This window comes from Grus americana, chromosome 3, assembly GCF_028858705.1.
Source record: "Grus americana isolate bGruAme1 chromosome 3, bGruAme1.mat, whole genome shotgun sequence".
In the NCBI taxonomy this organism is placed as follows: domain Eukaryota; kingdom Metazoa; phylum Chordata; class Aves; order Gruiformes; family Gruidae; genus Grus; species Grus americana.
Window position 1 is genome coordinate 37775506 of NC_072854.1, and position 22369 is coordinate 37797874.

At 40.7% G+C, this 22369-nt stretch overlaps 1 protein-coding gene across 10 annotated transcripts in view; it reads right to left on the reverse strand.

The window, feature by feature from the left end:
- Positions 1-16663, reverse strand: part of TENT5A (terminal nucleotidyltransferase 5A) — a 63743-nt gene extending 47080 nt beyond the window's left edge. For 3 of the 10 annotated variants that reach the window (XM_054821035.1, XM_054821033.1, XM_054821022.1), the window contains exon 1: positions 16551-16661. The gene's annotated coding sequence lies outside the window, so the exon portion shown is untranslated. Of the gene's footprint in view, positions 1-12618; positions 12701-15449; positions 15564-16302; positions 16405-16550 lie in introns of those variants that run through there. The other 7 variants (XM_054821023.1, XM_054821024.1, XM_054821025.1 and 4 more) reach the window with 6 other exon arrangements.
- Between the last annotated feature and the right edge of the window lie 5706 nt (positions 16664-22369).

Below are 22369 nucleotides of genomic sequence, written 5' to 3' on the forward strand. Positions count from 1 at the left end.
CCCACAGCCTTCTGAGATAAAATACAGAGAAAACTGTGCATGCAAAGTGGCTTGAATTTGGCATAGCTAGACACTGACTTTCTCTGTGTGAAGTATGAGGTTTATTTAAAATAAGTCATTAGTGCAGCTGTTGAAAGTGTTTAAATAAATCTAATTGCTGCTAACCTATGTTTTCAGAAAGTAGTATGTTGTGGATGTCATTTTGGTCGGATATCTGTAACACAGAGACAAATATTATTTAAAATATTTATTTTACACTCCAGAGGCTCAAAAAATGTGTCAAAATCAGACACGGTTCCTGGCCAAGATCATGACTGGAATTGACCCAAATACAAAAACAAGTGCAGCTAAAACCATGCAGCTATTTCCTGGATTTGTGGGTGAACGTGCCAGCCTTTGCCTTTTATATGTTCCTAACAGTCAAGGATTTTTCCATACTTCCTTGCCTTGCCTGGCCTCCTTTTTTGCAGACAAGGCATGCAATGAGCATGAAGTGTCAATAAAACAGCAGCTCCGGCCCTGGTATCAGGGGAAGATTGGCTTGTGCACAGGGGGACACTTTGAACAGCGTGATAAGCAAGGTTAATCATGCCTAATCGGCTGCACTCACCCACCCAAATGCAGCACAGAAATCCTGGAAACCAAGGGCTCTTGACAACAATGCAGGGCAGGGAAGCTTGTGCCCATGATTGAATCAGGAATTGAAACCCACAGTGTCTCGCTTCTCTCCATTATCTACACAGGGAGACCTGCATGGCAAGGTTGGATTTAGACAGTTAATTTTTAACTTCTGAAGTGAGGTGTGATGAAGCCAATCTGAATTCACCACAGGACACAAAAAATGCAAACCGTATCTTCCAGTCGTGGGCTGGATAAAGGTAAGGGTGTAGCACCAAAAACAACTCTCACCGGGAGTAGATAACTGCACCATTGATTTCAACATGTGACCTCTGCGTCATCATCCTCCTTTTGCTTCGATGTACATAGTTTTACATAAGTTTTGGCCCTGCTCAGGAGAGAAAATGGTAGATTTCTACAGGTCTCAGACTGTACTACCACAGTGCTCTATGCAGCACACTTCCAACCATCCCAACGATACCTCCACCTCTGCATGTGCTCGGTGAGTATAGGTAAATCACCCAATTTTTTTTCTTCTTAGGTCAAAAGGCCAAAAGGAACCAATACCAGAAGCCCAGCCTTCTGCGAGTTTGTCAGAGGCAATACAATTTCCTCGAGCAACTCCAGCATCTGATGCAATGACTTGTGCTTGAAATGGAGCATATCTTTTAAAAGGTTTAACGTAGTATAGGCTTTACTTTATTTGCAGATTGTAACAGCTGTTAACGGCCCTTACTTAAAATACTGTGTCTTACACCATGTTTGATTTCGTCAACACCCAGATTCCAGATGTTGTGCCTGTGACTCCAAAGTTAAAGAACATTTTCCTACCGGACATGTTTTGCTCATGTGATTATACACATAAATGTACATATACACTCATCAAAGTCAAATTCAATCTCATCTTTATAGTCAACTCTACAGATTGAAGTGGGAACAGAACACCGTTGTTGGCAACGGTTTTAACTGAAAATGCAAGTTTTTCTCTGCATTTTTCAAACACTGCCAAATTTTGAGTGTTTTATGAATACCCACGAGTATCTGCTTCACAATGAAGGAGTTTCCCTTCGTGAAAAAATCTTGAGATGGCTGGAAGAAGAGCAGAGAGAATAACTCTGCTAATTTGGGAAATCCACACATGGTCTTGCCCAGTCCCTCAACATTTTTAGATCCTTCTACAATTCATAGAATAGAATCACAGAATCTTAAGGTTAGAAAAGACCTCTAATTCATTGCAACTAATCTGATTCTCGGTCAGCTATACATTATATCAGAGAGCTCTGAATTCCCAGTGTGCAAAGTCCAGCAGTCAGGGCTTCAAAGTATTTCTTTACTAGTGCTCTCATCCCCCACTAACACACAGAGGCATAAAAAGACACACAGTGCAAGGCACAGTGTTCTTCAAATGATGGCCTTTAACCCCGGAGTAAAATTAAAATACTGAAATGCTGGAGGGTTTGGGGGGGTTTTGTTGTTGTTGTTGTTGTTTTAAAGCTCTCTTATAAATCATACTCAAGTAGCACTGGAAAATCTTAAACTGATCTATCCTGTTAGCTAAGAAAATTCCAGATACCTCATTGAGGAGAGACTATAAAGACATTGTTAATTCTCCAGTGAGACCTGTTATTCTGTAGCAAGTTGATTAGTCATCTGGCAGCCACACGGTTTGATTTAATCATCCACAGAATGCAACTGGCAGAAGAGCCAAAACACATCTCCTGAGCATGGCAGTCTTTCAAGTCTGAAAGTTGTTTCCAAAAATAACAAGAAAATAAAAGAAAATTAGACTTACTTAGTACCAACACTAAGATGAAGGAGGGGAGGGTGGGGAAAGTGTGGCTGAAGATTCATTGCACATGATTTTTGCAAATCTTTTCCTTTGTGGGTCCTGATGGGAAGGTGGGTGCAATGAAGGAGCAGCTGCCTGAGTGTCTACCATGAGGACAACTCTCAGCCGAGGCAATTCTGCCAAGAAAATGCAAGTTAAGCCCTCAGAGTGGGAGCCGGGGGAGAACAGAGCAGTGCAGTACCTATATATGGAGAATCAGGCATGGGAACAGGGCATTCCACTGCACTGCATATGCTTCGCTGCTTTCCTGACAGCTAAAAATAGGACATCGTGCATGGGCATCAGTGAAGCAAGGTTTATAAAGAAGGAGAAAAAAATTTTTTTACTGTGTTATCTTTCTCTACTTGACTGCATTAAAAGCTGGCTCGATTTTCAGTTCAAAGACCAATTTAAAAATACAGATTTTTCTCCTATTATACTTCATGAAGTTCACCCATAAATTTTCTGTAAGCCCATTTGAAGCTATTTATTATATTATATCCTATTTCAATTTTTAACAGCTTAAAAATACTGTAAAATGTCAAATTGCATTATCAGCAAAATATATCAAGTCCTGCAATCAGATCTTAAGACTAATCTCCAGATTCAAAATATATTGTTACCCAGAAAACCATTTCTTGGGAAAAAATACATTTGGTTTGGATCTGATTTAGTGGGAACTGCTCACAAGCAAAACAAACAACTTCAAAAAATTTTTTTAAAAATCCACTATGTATGAACTAGATACTAGATAGGAAATCATCTGAAAATACTTTCACCAAAATGAGCATAACACTTTAGTGTAATCTGATCAAATAAAACTGCTGCTTCTTAATCACTTCTACAGCAAGATATGACAGACATTATTATTTTAGACTTTGAAAGAAATATATACATGAACATATACAAAACAAATATTGCATATGTATGTAATATCTACTGTAAAATTAAATAGGAAAAGTCTGTTTTGAGGAAAAGTATTTAGGCAGTACTGTGTCACCACTGCAGTAAGGGGGAACTTCTGCTTGGTAGATACATCACTTATTTTGCTTTTATGGGGCTCTAATTGTGTATTTTTACCTTTCTAGCTACCCTATTTTACCACCAATACGGCTGCTTAGGGCCAAACATCACTTCTCTTGAGGATCCTTGGAAGATTCGTGCAATTCGTCCTCATGCTAATGCAAACTGATAAGAAGTCAGTAATTTGCTAACCAGTGAACCTCATGACTGGCCAGGCTGAGGGCTGGTACGAGCGAGCGCCAGAGGTTTGAAAACGCAGGGATGAAATTCTGACAGGAAATAAACGGGTTCATCTTTTCGGTTCTCCAGAAAAGAAAAGCAAACGGGTCATCGGCATCACCCTTGGACAAACACAGCCCAACTCAGCACGCTCCGCTTAGTACGTATAGCGACTTGGACACCCAAACCAGGTCCTCTTCTGTGTCTACAAGTCCTAAGACCTTTACATAACTTTATACGCAAACATCAATAGCATGACCCTATTGATGTCAGTAGCACTATGTGCTGTAGTAAGTTACAGCTTATGGAAATGTTTGTAACCTCTAGCTGAAATTTATTCAGGGCTGGGAATGTGTTTCTGCTATACGTGCATACAGCATCCAGCACAAACTTTTCTGATCACCCATTAGGGCTACGAGGCTTCTTCCATATTCCATTTATCACACAGAAGTGCTATTCCACAGGATAAAGGTACAGGAGAATCTGCTTATGCATAAAGACACAAGGCAGAAAGTCTGAAGGACTGTCTCTAACAAAAATCACATTGAAATTATTTAGGATCCCCTCCCACCCCCGATTAGTATCAATTTCTGTGTGAAAACTCGATTGAGGTGAATAAAAAGCCAAGACAATGGCTGTAGAAAACATCTCTATTAAAAAATCAGATGTACTCATCTAAATGTAACATTTTCTCTGTTACTAAGCTCTCACAACTCTCATGAGGAATTTTGAGTTATGATTTTAAAAAATCCTGTATAAAGCCTTTTCATGTGGAAAAATACTGATAATGAATTAAATGCATTCTCAATGAGCACCCAAAATATGCAGCAAAATGCTGAAAATATGATGTTCTCCTGCAAGCAGTTAGCTGTTAGCTCATCGGTCTAGTTTTACAAGATAATGGTCCACAGGATCCTCTCTCACAGCAGTTACAGCATTTTGTTGAATTATTTAGTGTCAGACATAAAGGAATAAATTTTCATACTTTTCTATTTAAAACTTGGCGTGCAGGAAAAGAAAGGATAAAACAGTTTGCCTGGGATTAGACCATTCATGGATATTTCTAAACCATAAGTAATTTCATATTTGTTTTGTACAAAACGCGATTCTTTTTGTTCCAGAAATAGAGACTTTCTGGCAGTTAATCTATTTTTTCACTCATACCTATTGTATGTGATACTTGCCCTCATGACATTTCACATGTCAGATATAATTTTGCTTTTCTCATTTCTCATGTTCTCCCTGCCACCATAGAGTATAACGCCATCATTCAAGGCACGAAGAGGACTCGCTTATTATCCCTTAACTGACTCACACCCTCAGCTTCTGGATTTCAAAAGCTCTCTCAGCTAAATATTACACAGTATTTTAAATTCCTTTCTTTTATTCTCATATAGACTTTCACATGCACTGAAACCCACAGCAAGATTTTAGATTATTTCAGTAGGTTTTCAGTCCAACCCAAATTAGTTTCAATATCAAAACAGAAGAGGTACGTCAGGAGATTCTCAGTTAAATAAGCCAGCTCCAAAAGCCAGCGTGTTCCTACATTAGCGTCCCAGATTAATCTCAGCTATTCATCATGCTGCAAATCTGCGCTTAGCACACGCAGCTAGCCATTACTGTATGAGAGCTGGAAGTGTCAGAGCAGACACACACCTAACTTAGGATCCTAGAAAACCTCAGCAGCAGCCTGTGAGGAAAAGCAGGGTAGGTCACACCAAGAGCGTAACTTTGCATTGAGTCAGCCGAGGAAGCAAGCGCGCTCAATTGGCTGTTCCGGTTAAATGCCTGCATAAAGTACGAATACCCGGGTATGACCTCTCCTTCTGCAAGAGCACTATGCTGCCTTATATGATCACTATACTTATGTAATGTATCCTGCAGCTGAAGGATGGGAGTGAGCTGGTAGATTTATTTTTTTTCCCGGATTTCTTTGGCTCTTCAGAACTGTGCTACTGAACTGCTGAGAGATGAGGACAAACCTATGGACACTTCTGCGTCCCTCAGATCTGTTTTTTGGGGGCAGGGGTTGGACAGATCCATGGGTCCCAGTAAAGTCTCTCCCAGCACAGTTACCATTAGCAGGCTCCTGAATATTAGAGACGCAAATGTCTCCCTTGCCTCTCTGGTGCTCCAGTTTCCCAGTCTAAGCCCTATCTCGCAACTATATAGCAGGGCTTATAAAGGGTTTTCAGATCCAGAAATCTCAGTGTTAAAAATACTAAGTTTCTGAACCTTCAGAATTATATTCAAGTAGATCATAAAAATCAGAAAGTTCATCCTAAGGAAACAAGAACCAGCTGAGACAACTGAGCAGTTAAAGCATCAGTAGAAAATCCCACTAAATCCTTAGTAATTGAAAATATTGATGAAATACTTGAATGATACCTACAAGTAGCATAACCATGCATGAAGCTGCAACAAGGCTAAATTTTCCACAGGAATGCCAACCCAAGTCCTTCTACCAACTCGCTCTATGAAGAGGAGTGATTTGGCAGATCTCTTGAGGAAAAGAGACCAAACAAGTCCTTAGCCGCATTGCCATGGAAATACAAATACAAACAGAGCACCTCCTGCTTCCACAGGCTCCGGTGGTTCACAGCTCAAAGGCACCGTAGAGCACGACATGTAACAGACCCAGGAGCTCAGGTAACAGTGGAATTCAGTTGCTGCCCCCTTTCTGAAACTTTTCCTGAAGTTCAGATCATTTCTGTGAGATTCAGCCTGCTCTTGCTGTAATGCTCTCATTATTTTGCATTTGTGCATGACTCTGCCCTTCTCTGTTCCAGCTGGGAATAAAAGCAGGATTACTGAAATGCCATACGAAAGGTTTTATTTTTTCTCTTTTTTTTTTTTTTGATGTGAAATAGAAAATTCCAGAAACCTCTTGAGCGAGCCTGTTTTTATAAGGTTCTTAGCCAGGTTTTTGGAAAACCAAGCAAGTCTTTTCTCTGTTAAACCACCAAGTCTTTTGAGGCGTAGCCAATTGTCCATAACACTCAACCTTCAACTTTTCTTCCCCCTATTTTTCTCTCTGCAATATTGTTAGGGTGGAATTATTCCAGCCTGCTTCAGCAGACACCCTAATGCCTCCTCCATCTCCGTATGCTATGGAAGAGGAAAGGAACCAAGCAGTACACGGAAAAGTTATCAGTGAGATCAAAGAGTCAAGCAGGCAAAAGTCATAATCCTACATACTTACTGGAATGGGATGTGTAAGAAGTTATTTGAATAAATGAGAATTGAAGGAAACCAGTGCTTTGTTAAATGCCTTCAGTAAAACTACCTGCTGCCTTTTATCAGGGACGAAAGTTGTAAACTGCCTATAAATACTCTATCTACAAATTTATTTTTGCAGAAGGGGGAGGAGCTGTAGTGCCACCCTGCACATATGCAGCTTGTATCCTTTTTTATGCATTTTTTCCTATATATCGAACCACTGAGCTTGTCAAGCTTCAGATGTGTCAGATGCTTCAGACTGGTTGGACTCTCGCTCACAACAGGAGCACAGGTGTTCACTGTGGCAATATTAAAATATTTTACATACAAAATCTCTCCCCAGACAGCTACAATCAGCAGCCTGTGCCCTTTTAAGAGGCTCTCCCAGGCTTGGCACCACCTTTTTTAAACAGGCAGTTTATCTTCTGATAAGAAGCAGAAAGACTTCATTTACAGTTGTTTGATGCTATTAGAGCCTATGCACGTAGTTTCCATAACAAGATAGGAAAAACAAGCCAAGTCGTCTGCGTAGGATTTTTCTGATCTCCAGGATATAGGAACACACCTATAGTATCTTGGTGTATGAGTCACTGGGCTGCTGATGTCACACTGTATGTGCTTTTAGGCTTGGATAAGTGATAGAGAGAGTTCACTACAAGACAATAGCTTCTGGTACACTGACGTATTACCTGCCCATTAAAGTGGTAACCAGGAAGACAGTTATTTTAAAACATATAAAAAAATTACATTTAGAGATGGAAAAAACCCATTCTATTTTCCATTCATAATGTGATGCTGTTAGGCTTGCAGGAAGCATGTGACTATGGTGCTGAGCATGGAAAATCAAAAGCGACACTGCCCTTTGTCCCCCCCGTTCTGCCTCTGCCACCGGGCTCCCCAGGCACCCTGCGAGCCTGCGAGGCTGTGGCACCCATGGTGTGCCGCAGGCGAGGAGCGCTGCAGGAAAGGCTGCCAATTTTAGCCGTTCTTCAAGGTCTCGGAAAGTTTGTTCTTAAATATGGCTCAGCAAACAAAGCAAAAACCACGCTCCTGAAGACTCTGCAGCATTTAAATAAGAGTCTCATCTGCTGCTGAGACAGCGTTTCCTACCCAAACACGCAGTTGTGTGGGCGCTATCAGAGCATGCGCTCATACATAATAGATATCCTGACATGCACAGGTGAGGAGCGAGAGCAGTTTGTTTCAAAAGAAAAAGCATTAGGAAATGGCTGAGCCCTTGGACAAATGAAGACAAGGCTGCACAGGGGTCCCCATCACAGGTGGGAACACATACAGTGCCCCTGTGGTTTGCAAGGACAGCTGTGACTGCACCAACAGAAGTCAAAATAAGTGCAGCTGGCCACTGCAGTGAAGAAGAATTGGTTGCTTACAAAAGTTATCAAACATCCTTGAACATCCATCAGCCAGCTATGGTCATATGAAGAAAATAAATTAAATATGTTTGATTAGATGGGTGGTCATTTTGCTCACCTGTACACACACATGTGAATGATACTGATCTGGGTAGAAAAAAATGAATGCTAGTTCAAGTAAGCAGCCAATAAATCTAATTTCTCTCTCAGTTAGGAAGGAATCCAGATATTTTCCCCTTTTTGTTACGTGGATCTTTGTGTATAGCACAATACATTGCTTTTTTTCTATGGAAAAAGAGAAAAGAACGTGTTTGAAGTGAGAAGAAAGTCTTCCCATCATTCTCTCCTGAAAATGCTCCCACGCTTTCTTTCAGTGGAAAAACCCATAGAATTAACAGCCACGGCACTGGCCCAGTTTTACAGACTTTGACATCTAATGAAGGTAATACATACTGCTTGTCAAAGCTGGACCATGGTGCAGCCAATCCCACACAAGGCTCCACCTTCTCCTCACCACACTCCCCACTGGAGCAGTGCTACTAGGATTTTCACATACCATGACATACCTTTTTGAGATCTGGACTACTAAAATACAATAGCAGTTCAGCATCAAAGTCATTTTTTTCCCCTCACATCCAATGTTCCCTCTTAAACACTCCATTATGAGATCCAGGTCCTGCGCCCTGTGATTTCCAAAGGCCTCTTTCTCTTCAAACCCTGCTTCTCTTTTACCCTATGGAAGAAGAAACTCCAGCCACTCTTCCTTCTGGCTGGTGAGGTGAGTCCATTCCCACATCTTCTACAATCCCATTTTTTCTGCAAATAATTCTGTCCCTGCTCTTTCTCTGTGCTTTCACCTTCTGAAGAATTGCCACTGCATGGCATTATTCATAGCTAGCAAACTTTCATTTACTCAACTCACTCTTTCCTTAGAAATCAGAACTACTAGAAAATAGTCATATGTTGCCACCTGTGTGAACTCTGAAGCAAGAGGAAGATAACTTCATCTGAGAAACTGAAATAAGGAAAACTTTATTCCTTTATATTGGACCAGTTATATTCTCTGATTCGGCTATTCAAACTATCAACCATTTGAAGTAACGCTGTTAGCAGTATTTAGAATTTATGATTTAGAAAGAAACCATGCACTCAGCCACACGCTAACCAGAAAAAGCAAATATGCACAGTAGTAAAAATCATCGTTCTTTTCTGGATAATTTGCAAAGAAGGGAGAAATGACTAAGACTGACAAATATTCACTATAAATAGCTTATACCTGACTATCTGATGGATGGTTAGATGGATGAGCAGAATATGTTCTTTAGAGGCTCTCTAGACAACTTCCTTCAATATTCATAGTTTCATGTTCACAGACCATAGCCCTGTGCATTGGCCCATTTTCCTGATAGCAGATACAAAGAACGTCTTTCCCTCTCACAACTAAACTATATAGAAATATCTAGTAGAAATACTCTGGCAAAACATTCACAGATCTTGCGGATTACTTTGCAAATAATTATGTAAACATGTGAAAAATATTTGCTTATGCTACAGAGATTGAGGAGCGACAAAGAAGGCATTAGCCTGCTGCCTAGTCAGTCCTTGGGGAACCCGGGCTGTGCAGCTGGGGTAAACATCTCTCTCGGAGGCTCCAAGAGGTACACTGCTTGCTGTGGTTGTGCAGAAGCTGGGGTTAAGAACTGGAACATAGGAAAGGTTATCTGGGGACAGGGTCAAAGTTCCTTCAAGGAAAGCATTCTTGGGTGAACAAGCAATCATCTTCAACCATCAGACCTGCCTTTCTGCTTGCTCGTAAATAATCTTTGATCAAGTGCGAGAGGTAATTTCTTTGGCCGTGGCCAAAGATCATTTGACTCCTTTTCACTTGTCAACAACCAATTTCATTTTGAGTAAATATCTTTACTGTTGTTGTTGTTGCTGTTGTTGCACTCAAATATGGGGTACATAATCTGCAGTCACAAGGCTTATGCTGGCTGACGAGCATGCCTGACAGAGTCACTAATGCTGCCTATATTTCATTGATGCTCTACAGCTTTGCGAAAAATACCTTTGTTGGCTTCCCTCAGTGTTCCTGCCTTTATAATGGGGGTCATTCAGATGCTGAATGAAAAGCATTAAATTATTAATATTAATATCCTGCCTAGTGATTTTGATGGATTCCAGAACAGTGGTTCATGACTCAGAGATCAGTGATACTGCTATGACATCATCATTGAAAGCAATGCAAATGTAGACTGTCATTCATTTAGCATTTGTTGACCAGGCAGTTCAGTATGTATTCCTCTTGCCTAATGAATACCAGAACACACAGGCAGCTGTGTGAGCTTATTTATTTATTACTCAGAAATCATGTCTTTTGGGACTATCCTTTTACAGTGTTTTCATTGGTGAGCTGTCTCAAGGTATACAGTAATGCAAACTATAAATTACACAAATTGGGGATGCATCATCAGGAAAGGATGTGAACAGATTCCCTACAAAAGGAATTTGATTTCTTCTTTTGAAAAGGAAAGTAAAGTAAATGGGAATAAACAAAGTGCAAATTATGCCCTGAAGTGGAGAGTGAGAAAGAATACATTGTTTGATCTCAAAACGGCTTTGTGCTATTAATGTAAGGGAACCATGACCAAAAAACCAACTCTCAAAACCCAAACCAAAACCAAATACGATCCCAGAATGCAATCAAAGGGGCGTTTCAGTTACTGAATGCTTAATAAGCCTCATTAAGATCTCATCTGAAATACTTTGATCATGAAAAGAAGAATACCAACTGGGACAGGTGCAGAGATGGCTACTGAGATGTCTGAAAAATGACGAGTGAATCCAATGGGAGAAGGCCATAGATATTATTTTACCCATTTGCAGGAGGTTAGCTAGCAAGATAAGGACTGCTGTCTGTCAGTGCCAGAAAGTAAACAGGGGAGTCACGGGAATAATCTCAGCTTATTCGCCACACATGCATGAAAACAACTGGGCATAAACTAGCTGTGAAGAAAGTAACATAGGGAATTAAAAGTTTTTACTGTTAGACTGATACTCTATAGAAATAATAAGAGCAGAAGACCAGTTTGGTTTTGAGCTTGAGCCATTAATTAGTGAGACAAAAAGGTGTTTACTGTGATAGAAGAAAATGGGGCTTGAAAATGCAGGAGCTCTTCTCTAGTCATCCTACTTAATATTTGTTAAACTCTATTTGCAAGGCCTGAAAAGAACATCTGCAGGATATGGAGAAAATAAAGGAATCACTCTAATGCAGTTCATATGAATCAGGCAAGTGCTTAAATACAGCCAGTTGGATCTGTATGACTCCACTGGAAGCCAAATGTTGCTGTCAGACCTGTGTAATCCCGAAATAATTCTTTGTTCCTCGTGGATGCCCACTGGTTCTGCTGAGCAGGGTGACGCAGAGCTGGCCGTTTGCTGGTGGGCACCAACTCCCCCCTTCAGCCCCCTCCACCACCAGCCTGGCACGAGCCGCGGCTGCTGACCCACGGGGCCTCCCAGCAAGCACAGCCGTCCTCCGACAACCGCAAAGTGCTCAGCCCTTTCAAACTGCCAATGAATGCGGGGATTTGGTAATATTGATCTATAGCTGAGAACAAAAAGTCCGTAATTAAGTTGGCGAAGATACCTGTATTCATTTGGCTAGCAAAGATGGCCAGAGCACTGAAAGGCTATGTGATTTTAAGTGCTTAAAACAAATGAAGACCACTAGCTTTCAAATATTGTAAGTAAAAGGCAGAATTTTCCCATGCACCGTCTATTAACTCTTTCATAAGCAATTCTCTTCAGCTAATGCCGAAATACCTATTCATGCACATTCCAGCGTTATACCGACATGCATACATAAACAGATAAATGAGTATCTGAACGTAGTCAATAATCTTACCAAATTAACCGGAAAAGACCCAGAAAACATATGGCATCTGTTGATGACAACTTTCCAACAATTATTCAGCATGCTGTTTTTACACTACTGCCAGGACCCTAATTGAGATAAAAAAAAAGCCAGGTCCCATGGAAATCTATAAACCACTCAACTAGTGAATAAAAAACAGAGCGGAGTGCAAGCCAGTCAAAAAAATAACAGTGAAATATATAACAAATACTTAGCATTAGTGGGTCATGCAGCATGATTGGAGAATGTGCAGTTAGGGGAGACTTGGAGAAAGATGTCAGAAAATAGTCACTGAAATAGAAAAACTCTTAAAACTGGAACAGCTACAAAGCTTGGAACTATATGTCTTAGAAAAGCTTCAGAGAAGTTACTTTTCTATTCTCTGTCATATGAAATAAGAGCAAAGAGTCATTCACCTGTATCAGGAAGTAACAGGTATAAATCTTGTTATGCAATTTGATCTTGGAATTTATTGCTCCAGGATGTGAGGCCAAAAGTCTAGATAAACAGAAATAATAATCATATTTTCAGAAAGAACAAAGATATCCAGTATTGTAGCAATTAATATTAATATCACAAAAGCATAGGAAAGGGTATGAAATGATTTTTCAGAATTTATTCCAATCTTCGACATTTCCCAGGAAATGAGGAATGAACCTCAGATGAGGTTCTCGCTTTTTTTTAATTACTAATATTTTCTTTTAATTATCTGGTTCTAGCCATCTTCAGAATAGACACAAAAAGCTATCCTCTTATATTGGCAATTCCAGCATTAAAACTTACACAGAGAGTAGGAGGAGGCATCGGGAAAATATGTTAGCAGAGGAGAAGATGACTAACAGTTTTAAAGCTCATTAATTCTTCTTGCTCCACTGAAGGCAAGAAAATCCTTACGATGTCCTCTGCACTCCACTGAGGAATATTCCCAAACCTTTACTATGTTCTAGCATTATGGATTAATGAGGATATGACACAGTTAGCTAAGAGCATCTCCCTATTAACCTTACAGGTTAACCAAGACAGTTAATACATCAGCCTTGATAACATTACTTGGTGATTGTAGGTCAGGCTTTTTGCCAGCACTTACCCACTAAGTGCACTTAAAAAGAGTACGAAAAGCAAGAGAAATGACTGTCAGGTAGAAATGGATATAACTTGGAGGCACAAGTGGCTTTAATTAAAATGAGTGCAAGAACTGTCCCCAAAGATTCTCCGGAAGACATGTATTTTAATCTGTTCACTCCTTCTCTACAATTTCAAAAAGCTATCAGTTAAGCTCTCAGGAGGCAGGGCTGGCACGTTGTCTGGCCATACGTGTGTAGTGCCACCGGAGACGCCCGTTGAGCGGGCAGATATAGCACAGGACCTATGGGAGGGAGGCAGGTACCCTTTCGCAAGGGCTGTCAGAGGCCAGGTGAGCTACTTGACGGCATCTCATATGGCACCAGACGTGTGGGTGACTGAATCTGGCCCCGGGACACACAGCTTCACTGATTTCAATGGAACAACATCGATTTACAATGTCTGAGAGTGTAGCTGAAAGTATTATTCAGAACTATAGCGCAGCATAATTAAAACTTGTCTGTTACCCAAATTTTATAATTGAAAACAGGGAGAGAAGGGTGAACACCAGTCTCATATGTTTCGCTAATGCTATTCAGGGATCAGACTTTAAAACTTTAGCCTTGGTTCTGAATGACATGCTGTTTATCAGCAATTATTATACTTTCAGCTCTCTGAAGTCTTACAGAGGAGGAGAGGAAAAACAAGAATTAAGGATCATGTTATTGCCCTTATGGAACCCATATAAAGGAAACTTGCATGAATTTCTTGCTACATAATTCTAACAATCCTGATTAAAACCAAACAATACTCTCACACTGATGTTTGTTAAAATAAAGGGTAATCAGTCAAACCTGTTATGTCCAAAAGAAGATTTTTTTTTTTCTGTATGTGGTTTTTAATAGTCATCTTCACATTTACTGAATCCATGACCAGAATTGCTATCTGATCTGGGAAGGCACAGCAGTGTGAAACTGCACTAATACACATCCTAAAGTTCAGTGCCTTTAGGAAAATATAAGTCTGGGAAAGAAATGTCATAACCTTCCACTGATAGGGTTTTTCACATTCTTCTTCTCCAATGACAAGAACTGAAACCACATTGTGGTCAGACAAACGCAAAGTGCCACCAAACCGTAGTTTAGGGTTGAGCAATTTCAGGTACTACACCTCTCCCTGTATTATTCTTGGTAGTGTTTGTGGCTTAGTAGTCATATTCCCATCTCCCCATTATGAAAGATATTCCTGTTGGTATGTAAAAGAACAGCACAAGCGAGGAATTGAACGTCCGGGGAAAACAGTAAAGCAATCGTACAAAGCACTGCGGCGTCATGAAGTAAAAACAAAAGAGAGAGAGAAAAAAGTGGGGAATATATTGATTGCTGTTTCATAAGTGTGTGTAGCTAATTGTAAGAGAGGAAGGTAATTTTTCCTGTCAGAATTGAAGACTATTTTTTTAGAAATGAAAATATCTCACAAACACAAGATAAGGAATTTCAACAGTGCAGACCAGGAAGGTCTTCAACATGAAGTTTCTTCTTGTAAAGTGAGACTTAGTTTTAGCCATTTATTAGAAGCAGCCACATCAGTTCCATGATTCCTACCAAGTGTCAGTAACATACAGGAAATTGGTGTATAAAGACAGATAAATCAATAAATAGATTCTGTGTGTGTGTCTATGTGTGTACATGTTGACAACATTGAAGCAATCATGAGGAGTCCTGATGACAAAATTGAATAAAAGCCCATATAAGATACTTGTAACAGATGTCATCTCCTGTGATGGTCCTGATAGTTTACCATTTTCCCCACTTGACATTATAGTTTGAAAAAGTAGAATGTAAAGCTCTACAAATTCTAAACATATGCATGGAAGAAGCAGAAGCAGCCAAGAACTGAGTTCCTATCAATGAATAAACTTTGAGCAGAAAAGCAGACTTCTCCCTGTTTTCAACCTTTCCACATGCTTATCTGGAAATGGACTTTTTCCCCTCCCTGTTTTCTACTCTCCCCCTTCCTCCCCACACAGGAGCTGCAGGAGCCTTGCTGATTCCTGGGTACCGCTTCTTCTTGTTCAGTACCTCCGAAGCTGATCTCCCATCCTAAAACAAGTCAGCTAGCTGCACAGCAAGGAAACAAAAAAAGGCCAAATAATCCCAACTGCGTATGGAGCATAACGAAGCACCTTTAGCAGACCATGGTGTAGCTCCTGTAGGTCTCTGCTGTCTCTCCTCCCAGGCAAGGGTGGGTTTGATTGCTTTTACTAGTTCACCAGCCAGTGTATAGCTACACTGCTGTCCTGAGGGCAGAGTGGGAGGACATTAGCCAAGAGGATGCTGGCTCTGTACCAAACAGCATAAATAACTTCCTTCTCTTCTGTCATTCCTAATAGAACAGGTCAAAATATAAAATGTTTCTTCTCTTATTTTCCCCCATGAAATTTTGCCAAGATGCAAGGACAGACTGCAACACACACACACACACACGTGGATGGACTCTGCTCTCAGCACTGAACCTCCATCTGCTTTGCAGAGCAATGCTGCAGGAGCTCAAAGTTTGCTGAAAAGCTGCAGCTTAGCTCTAAAGCTTCTGATCCTGCCTTAGTAGCAGCACACCTAATGGCCCACCGTTGAGAGAACTGCATATCCTAAGCATAAATGTATCCACCTGGGGATTTCAGAAACACCAGGAGAAACTTTGAGGTTGGGTTTGTTATTCTTTTCAAGGTAGTCAGACTTAGCAATCATTGTGTCATTACCAAAAAGACAGCTAGCCCCACAGCCAATTAACTAGTACCTCATGCGAGAAGAATAAACCTCACTTGTATACGGTCAAGCTATATAGCATTTTCTTTGCCAAAAGAGCACATGTTCACAAAACTTAAATATTAATCACTTAAATACTAATAACTGAAAGTATGATTGGAACAACAGGCACTTGGGAATGATTAAGCATGCATCTAACATCCAACAAGAAATCTTCCCTTGCCAAACAGAGGCACAAGCATGGGATTAAAGACTCAAGGTTTCCAGCCCCACCTTTGCAACGGCCTCTGTGCCTCATCTTGAACAAGGGCCACGTCCACGCATCTGCTTCCATTGCTTGAAATGGGTAAACTCTACCTCCATCTTCACAGAATTCTAAGGAGCTTTATTTACCAATTCTGTAGTGGTGTTTTGCAGTGCTGGTGTAAGACCTTTATGTAAATATGCAACATACGCACCCAGGAGAGAAAGGATGGGAAAACCTGCTCAGCCCCTCTCAAAGTGAAACTGGACCTCCTTACCTCATCACATCTGGGTAGTAAAAGTGTCAGCTCCTCCTCCCACTCAGCACAATTATGTAGCATAGCTGTTCTTTAGTCAATGCAGTTTTAGATTACCCTCTCTAGCAGGCAATATTATTACATTTATCTTCCCACTTATCAACCAAATTTCTAAACTTTAAACGGCCTATCATTTCTAGTTGAGTAACAAAATAAACAGCATAATTCTACCAAGGCAATGAAGTAAACATTGCACAATATCGCAACCTGAGGTTGCCAGTCTATCAGCTAATTGTCCCAGCTAATCTAACTGAAACTTGAAATAATTAGGAAATAGAACAATAGTGGCTCCTGAGCTGTAGGTAGGAACAAGTGAGAAGGAGCACTAAATGAGGACAGAAGATGGATGCTGTGGGTCCATGTCAATGACAGATGGAGGAGGTTGGGAGGGGATGCACACACAGGCACGGAGCAGGTGCCATTGGTGCCAAGTCTTCCTGTGATTCTGGTAAGGGCTACATTTTGGGTTAGGTTTTCTGGTTTTAAAAAAATTGCCCAGAGGAAAGTGAGAGCAATATCCTTTTGTCTTTTGACCTTCCTATGCTCCACCCTTATGCAGGCAAAAATCTCGAGCCTTGAACTAAAAAGGAATCAAATTATATGTTATTGTATCTTTTGAAACAAAATGTTTAGGAAGATTGTTAAGGAAACTAACTCATAGTTTTATATCAGTCAGAGCTAGGCTGTCATAAAGCACTGAGAAACAGCTGAAGTACAAGAGTGATGAGATGATGGAAACGGCAGGACAAAAGTCCAAGAACATTTTCATAAATGAAAGGACAGTAGAAAAGGGAGCTTATCCATCAGAGGAAGAGAAGGCAGATTTTCCTCTAATGAGAACTAAGGTTGTATAGGATAAGAAGATGGAAATACTCAGCCCAAAGGAGTGTTGTACACACCTGAGACTCAAGTACTACCTAAGGCTGAATTTCAACCTAGGGAGACAAAAAAAAAAAAAAAAAGACTGACTATACTATCCAGCATATTTAAAGGGACAGATATCTAGAACTAACTTAAATGAATGCACAAAACCCTAGATGATTCCCTAATGAAATACAGATATCAAGCATCTTTAAATTTTTTTGGTTCATTCCTTGTTCTTTGCCTAACCCTACATTCTATTTTTCAGTTTTGCTGAGTCTCACTTTGAAAGCAACAGAAAGTGAGGGGATTGCTGTTCACTCCTATTTAATGTCATATGGTCTCTTTGCAACAGACTTTCTCTATGTCAGCCAGGCTAAATATCCCCCTTTCTTACATCTCTCCTTACCAATGGAACAGGTCAAAACAGAATGACTTTTTTTCTCTTCATTTCCCCATATTGAAATTTTGGAAATATTCACATAGTTCCAGTTACTAATTATCTCCTTTTATCTCCTTAGATTACTCATCTGGGACTCCTTGCAATCTATTTCCTGCAAATGCCACAAGTAATTAGGTCTCCCAACAGAGTTATCATTTAACTGTGATTTTTATCATTTTTACTGAACCTTGTCCGTTACAACTGCATTGCGCTCTCCGGGTTTCCTCCAAATTTTCTTGCTAAAGAAATGCCTGGAAGTAGCATTCCAGGAGCAATTGAGTGTGAACTAGAATAGCATCACCTCACTTTTATAGGTCCCATCCAGCTCCCTGAGCGCTTCTCAGTAGAAAAGACGTGTGCTGTGTATCTCTCGGGGTGCCTCTCTGCATGCCTTTCCGTTGCACCTCCTCTGCTGGTGCCCTTCAGCTCTGGAGTAATGGAAATTTAGACCAGAATAGTTTGCTTGACATAATTTAGCACAATTGTAGGCAAAGCCTTTTCAGCAGGCTTCGTGTCAAAGCGGCAATTGTTTTACATTTGCAGTTATGCTGCAGCAACTCCCAGTGTGTTGTTTCTTCCCCAGAAATTTGGCCCCAACGAGTGCCAAGTCCCAGTCTCTGAGACGGATGGATGTTGCTCTTCCTCCCCGGCTGGCGTCAGCTCCTCGCAGCAGGAGTTCCCCCCACACTCCCAGGTGTACATGGGGTGTGACAACGCAGCTGTCTCCCCAATACGTCCAAATAATGAGCTTATCTTCAGCCATCCTCCTGGGCTCCCCCAGCGCCCTCCCGCCGCCACTGACAGCTCCCCAGAGCTCACTCCATGCTGCCCTTTCTGGAAGGCGTTCGCTGCCTTCTGCCCATCCGGGAATGCTTCTTTATTCACATCTTTTAATCGATCTGGATAAACGTTGTCAGAGTAAGGTTACTACTGCTTGCAACTTCTAAGATTTTTAACGTGTACCACATGTTCCTGCTACACCGCTGGCTCACTCTGCATTAGCATAAAAAAGACACACTGCAAACCCATCCAACTGCTTTTAAAAGCAAAAGGAATCTTTCCACTGTTTTATAAGAGCTGAATTGAGGCCTTGTGACCCTGCTACAGCGAAGTATTTACACACATGCCAAACTCTTAAGTATGTGAAGAAGCCCCATGAATTCAATAGGCTTCTCAATGCTTAAGCACTTCAGTCAAGACCTTAATGGTTTTTTTAGGTTACTGTAACAGTGCCCCTGTTGTACAAAATAAAATCCATGTGAGAATTCCCTTTGCTCCTATGAAAGAGGGAATAGGCCTTTATATTTTGTATAGATGCATATATATAATGTGCCTGTTTACATACATATGTGCACACATGTATATACACATATTAACATCTCTTCTGCTAATCATATTCCTGGAAGTAAAGATTTTATCTCATTTATATGATTAACTGTGAAATCCAGCATTTGAGTCCATGTTCTTAACACTGTAAAAAACTTCCTTTTAAATGCCCTTGCCCCGCTGCCGATGGATCTCTCCAGGCCGGGACATTATCACACAATAGACAAATATAAAGCCTGAAGAATCTGAGAGGTAGAAATATTGGCCTTGGACAGATAAAATAAGAAATAAAGACAGTTGGGGAACATACTGAAAGATTTACCTCAGACACCATCAAAAGGAAGAATCATTTCCTTTCCTGCTTTAGGGCAGTGTTTATTTAGATTAAAATGTAAAAGGTGCAGTGAAAATAAACATCCTCTTTGCTGTCTACAGAACCTTCAAATAGACCTGTATCTTATAATGGCTTTCAGGGGAAGTTTAGATCTTCTCCCTCTATTCCCATTCCTTCCTTTATCTGGGTTGTGGGTTGTTTTTTTTTTAAACTATAATATGCAGGCTTTAGCCTAAAAATTCCCTCCTGAAATTGAGTGAATTCATGCATATATATGCTGAGCAGCTGTAATCACATGTGACTCATAAAAGGGAAACGCAGCATTTCAGTTGCAAAGTCTCCAGAAATGAAATGAGAACAATGAGAGTTTACCTTGCGGTAAGGCCTGGCGGATTAACACCAGGAGAGAGACTGAAACAGTGTGTCCCCAATTCTTCAGTCTCTGATGGAAAAGACTGAATTGCTGCATTGCCTCACCAAAGAACAGATTCCTCCAGATTCACTGTAAGTCATTTACAGCAGTATAGAAACAGATGGTTAGGTAGATATAATTTTCTATTTAACTAGCAAGTTGTTTCTGCTCTACTTTTGATTCTTCAGAATGCATAAATAAAATCAAATCAATAACATCTGTGAACATCACTGTCCTTCCTCTCCTCTGAAATACCCCATAACTTTTCATAACTTCCTTTATTGCTATTAAGCCTCATGTCAGGCTATCTTAAAACTTCTAACCCAACAGGAAATAATATCTGGATTACAAACACTTTTTTTTTTTTTTTTTTAACAGCAGCAGGCAGACAGGCAGGCAGAGAAGCAAACACTCAAATTCAGGGATATTAATAGGATTATGACAACTGTTGGGCTTTGAGGGGCTTCTTTGGAGTCTTCTCTATCCTTTAAGTGCAAAACACCTGGGAAGGCAGCCAGCCAGCACAGGCAGACTCTGGAAGCTTAAAATCAGCAAAGAAGAGTACCAATTTATCCTGCCAGATCCTCTGTTAAACCCCCCCAGGGGCTTACTTCCCATGAAAATGATCTGTGGATAATGCCGATGTCATGAAGAGCAGCTGTGACTTGTGTCAGGACCTGAGAGAGTTTCATCAGTGGCAAAGACACTTCTGTATCCTCAGCGGCTAGAGAGGTAACCACCACAACAGTCCAAGAGCTAGCCCAGTATTTCATATGTGCTGTACCATTTCTCATCAGGAACTAAATGAAGCACAAGGATAGTTCCAAAAGGCAGCTGGCAGAGGCTGGTAGGGGAAGACTCCTGCAGCTGGTGAGGTCTTGTAGTACAGCCTGACAGACAGGTTGCATCACAGCATGCTACATGCAGCTCTGCTGGGACTATGAAATATGGGAGGTAGAGTGCTGGACTATGACTTCTTAACAAATAATTATAATTTTTTCTGTTTTCTCCATTTAAAGTCTCTGAAATGAGAGAGATGTGGTCAGTGTTTTGCATGCCCTGGCTCTGGCAAGAGGACATGTTTGATGGTTACAAGCTTTGGGGATAAAGATGGAAGACTGAATAGCATAGAAGGTAAATTTGTTGCAATTTCACTCATACCAACCATTGGGAACACTCCTTATGGTGTAATGTCACCTCAACCTGTTGAGGAGAGAGGTGGTTGGAGCAGAGTCAGAAAGGAAATTAACAGCTATCTGTGTATAATGACCTGGGGTCTAGTTCTTGAGCTTATTCCTTGGCTCTTTCTGGACATACCCAGTTATTTTCCCTCTCTCCACTGAAGGAAAAAGCTATTTTCCTCAGTGCTGTTAATTCCTATGCCTGTACATATCAGGCATTTATAGATCAAACTTCATTTATGGAGTAGATGTGGTAATGGACTGGATCTACAGTCTGCATTCTGGATGAGGTAAAAATTTATAATGTTAATGGTCCCATTTCCTCCCAATATTTATTAATCCCTCCATGAGAGATCACAGGGAGCCTTATATGAACCCATTTACACAGAAAAACTCTTTTTCCCATGTCACTACCTTCTCACTTTTCACTTAGGTACAGGAGAATCGATAGCCAAAAATCAGGCCCATCCTACAGAGTTGCAAAAATCCACCTCTGAACCTCAACATGGAACTAAACACACAAAAATGTCATATGCAGGTCAATTTGGGTGCAAGCCTGACAGGTAGTCAGAACTGTGCAAGCTTCCCAGGCCTATGTCTGAAGCTCATGTAGTTGTGGTACATCAGACACAACCATGCATGAGACAGGAAGAGCAGAGAGTTATCACTAAGAGGTTATTAGATTATGCTCTCCACTCTAACTTCCGAGCAAGATGATAATCAGCTGATGTATAAGCACAGGCATTGTATACCAGGGTAAAGGCAAACCCAGCACTAAGAACAATTTAGGCTAAACTGAGGTTCTTTGACCCCAGCTCACTTGAAGCACAGATGTGTTCAGTTATAGCTGATGTGAGACTGATGAAGTAGCTCCCCCACGACTTCAGTCTTCATCTCCCAGCTGACAAGCAGTATCTGTGAAGCCTGCACTAGCCAGGCTTTGTGAATGTTAACACACCAAAGGTGGGTACGTTCCAGGCATTTGTCTTGACTCAGGATCCCGTGCTCTCTGTGTAACCCTGCAGCCGTATCCCAGTTTTCAGCAGCTTTTTCAAAACCCACCAGTTACCATTTGTCCCTCCAAAAGCATTTGAGCTTTGTGTATTAGCCCCCTCATATACTCTAAAACGGGTTGAATACTTGATTACACTGATCTAATTTGGTTAGATAGTTCTCACAAATGCTGTCATTTCTTACTGTCAGTGCAATTTCTGTTTATCTAAT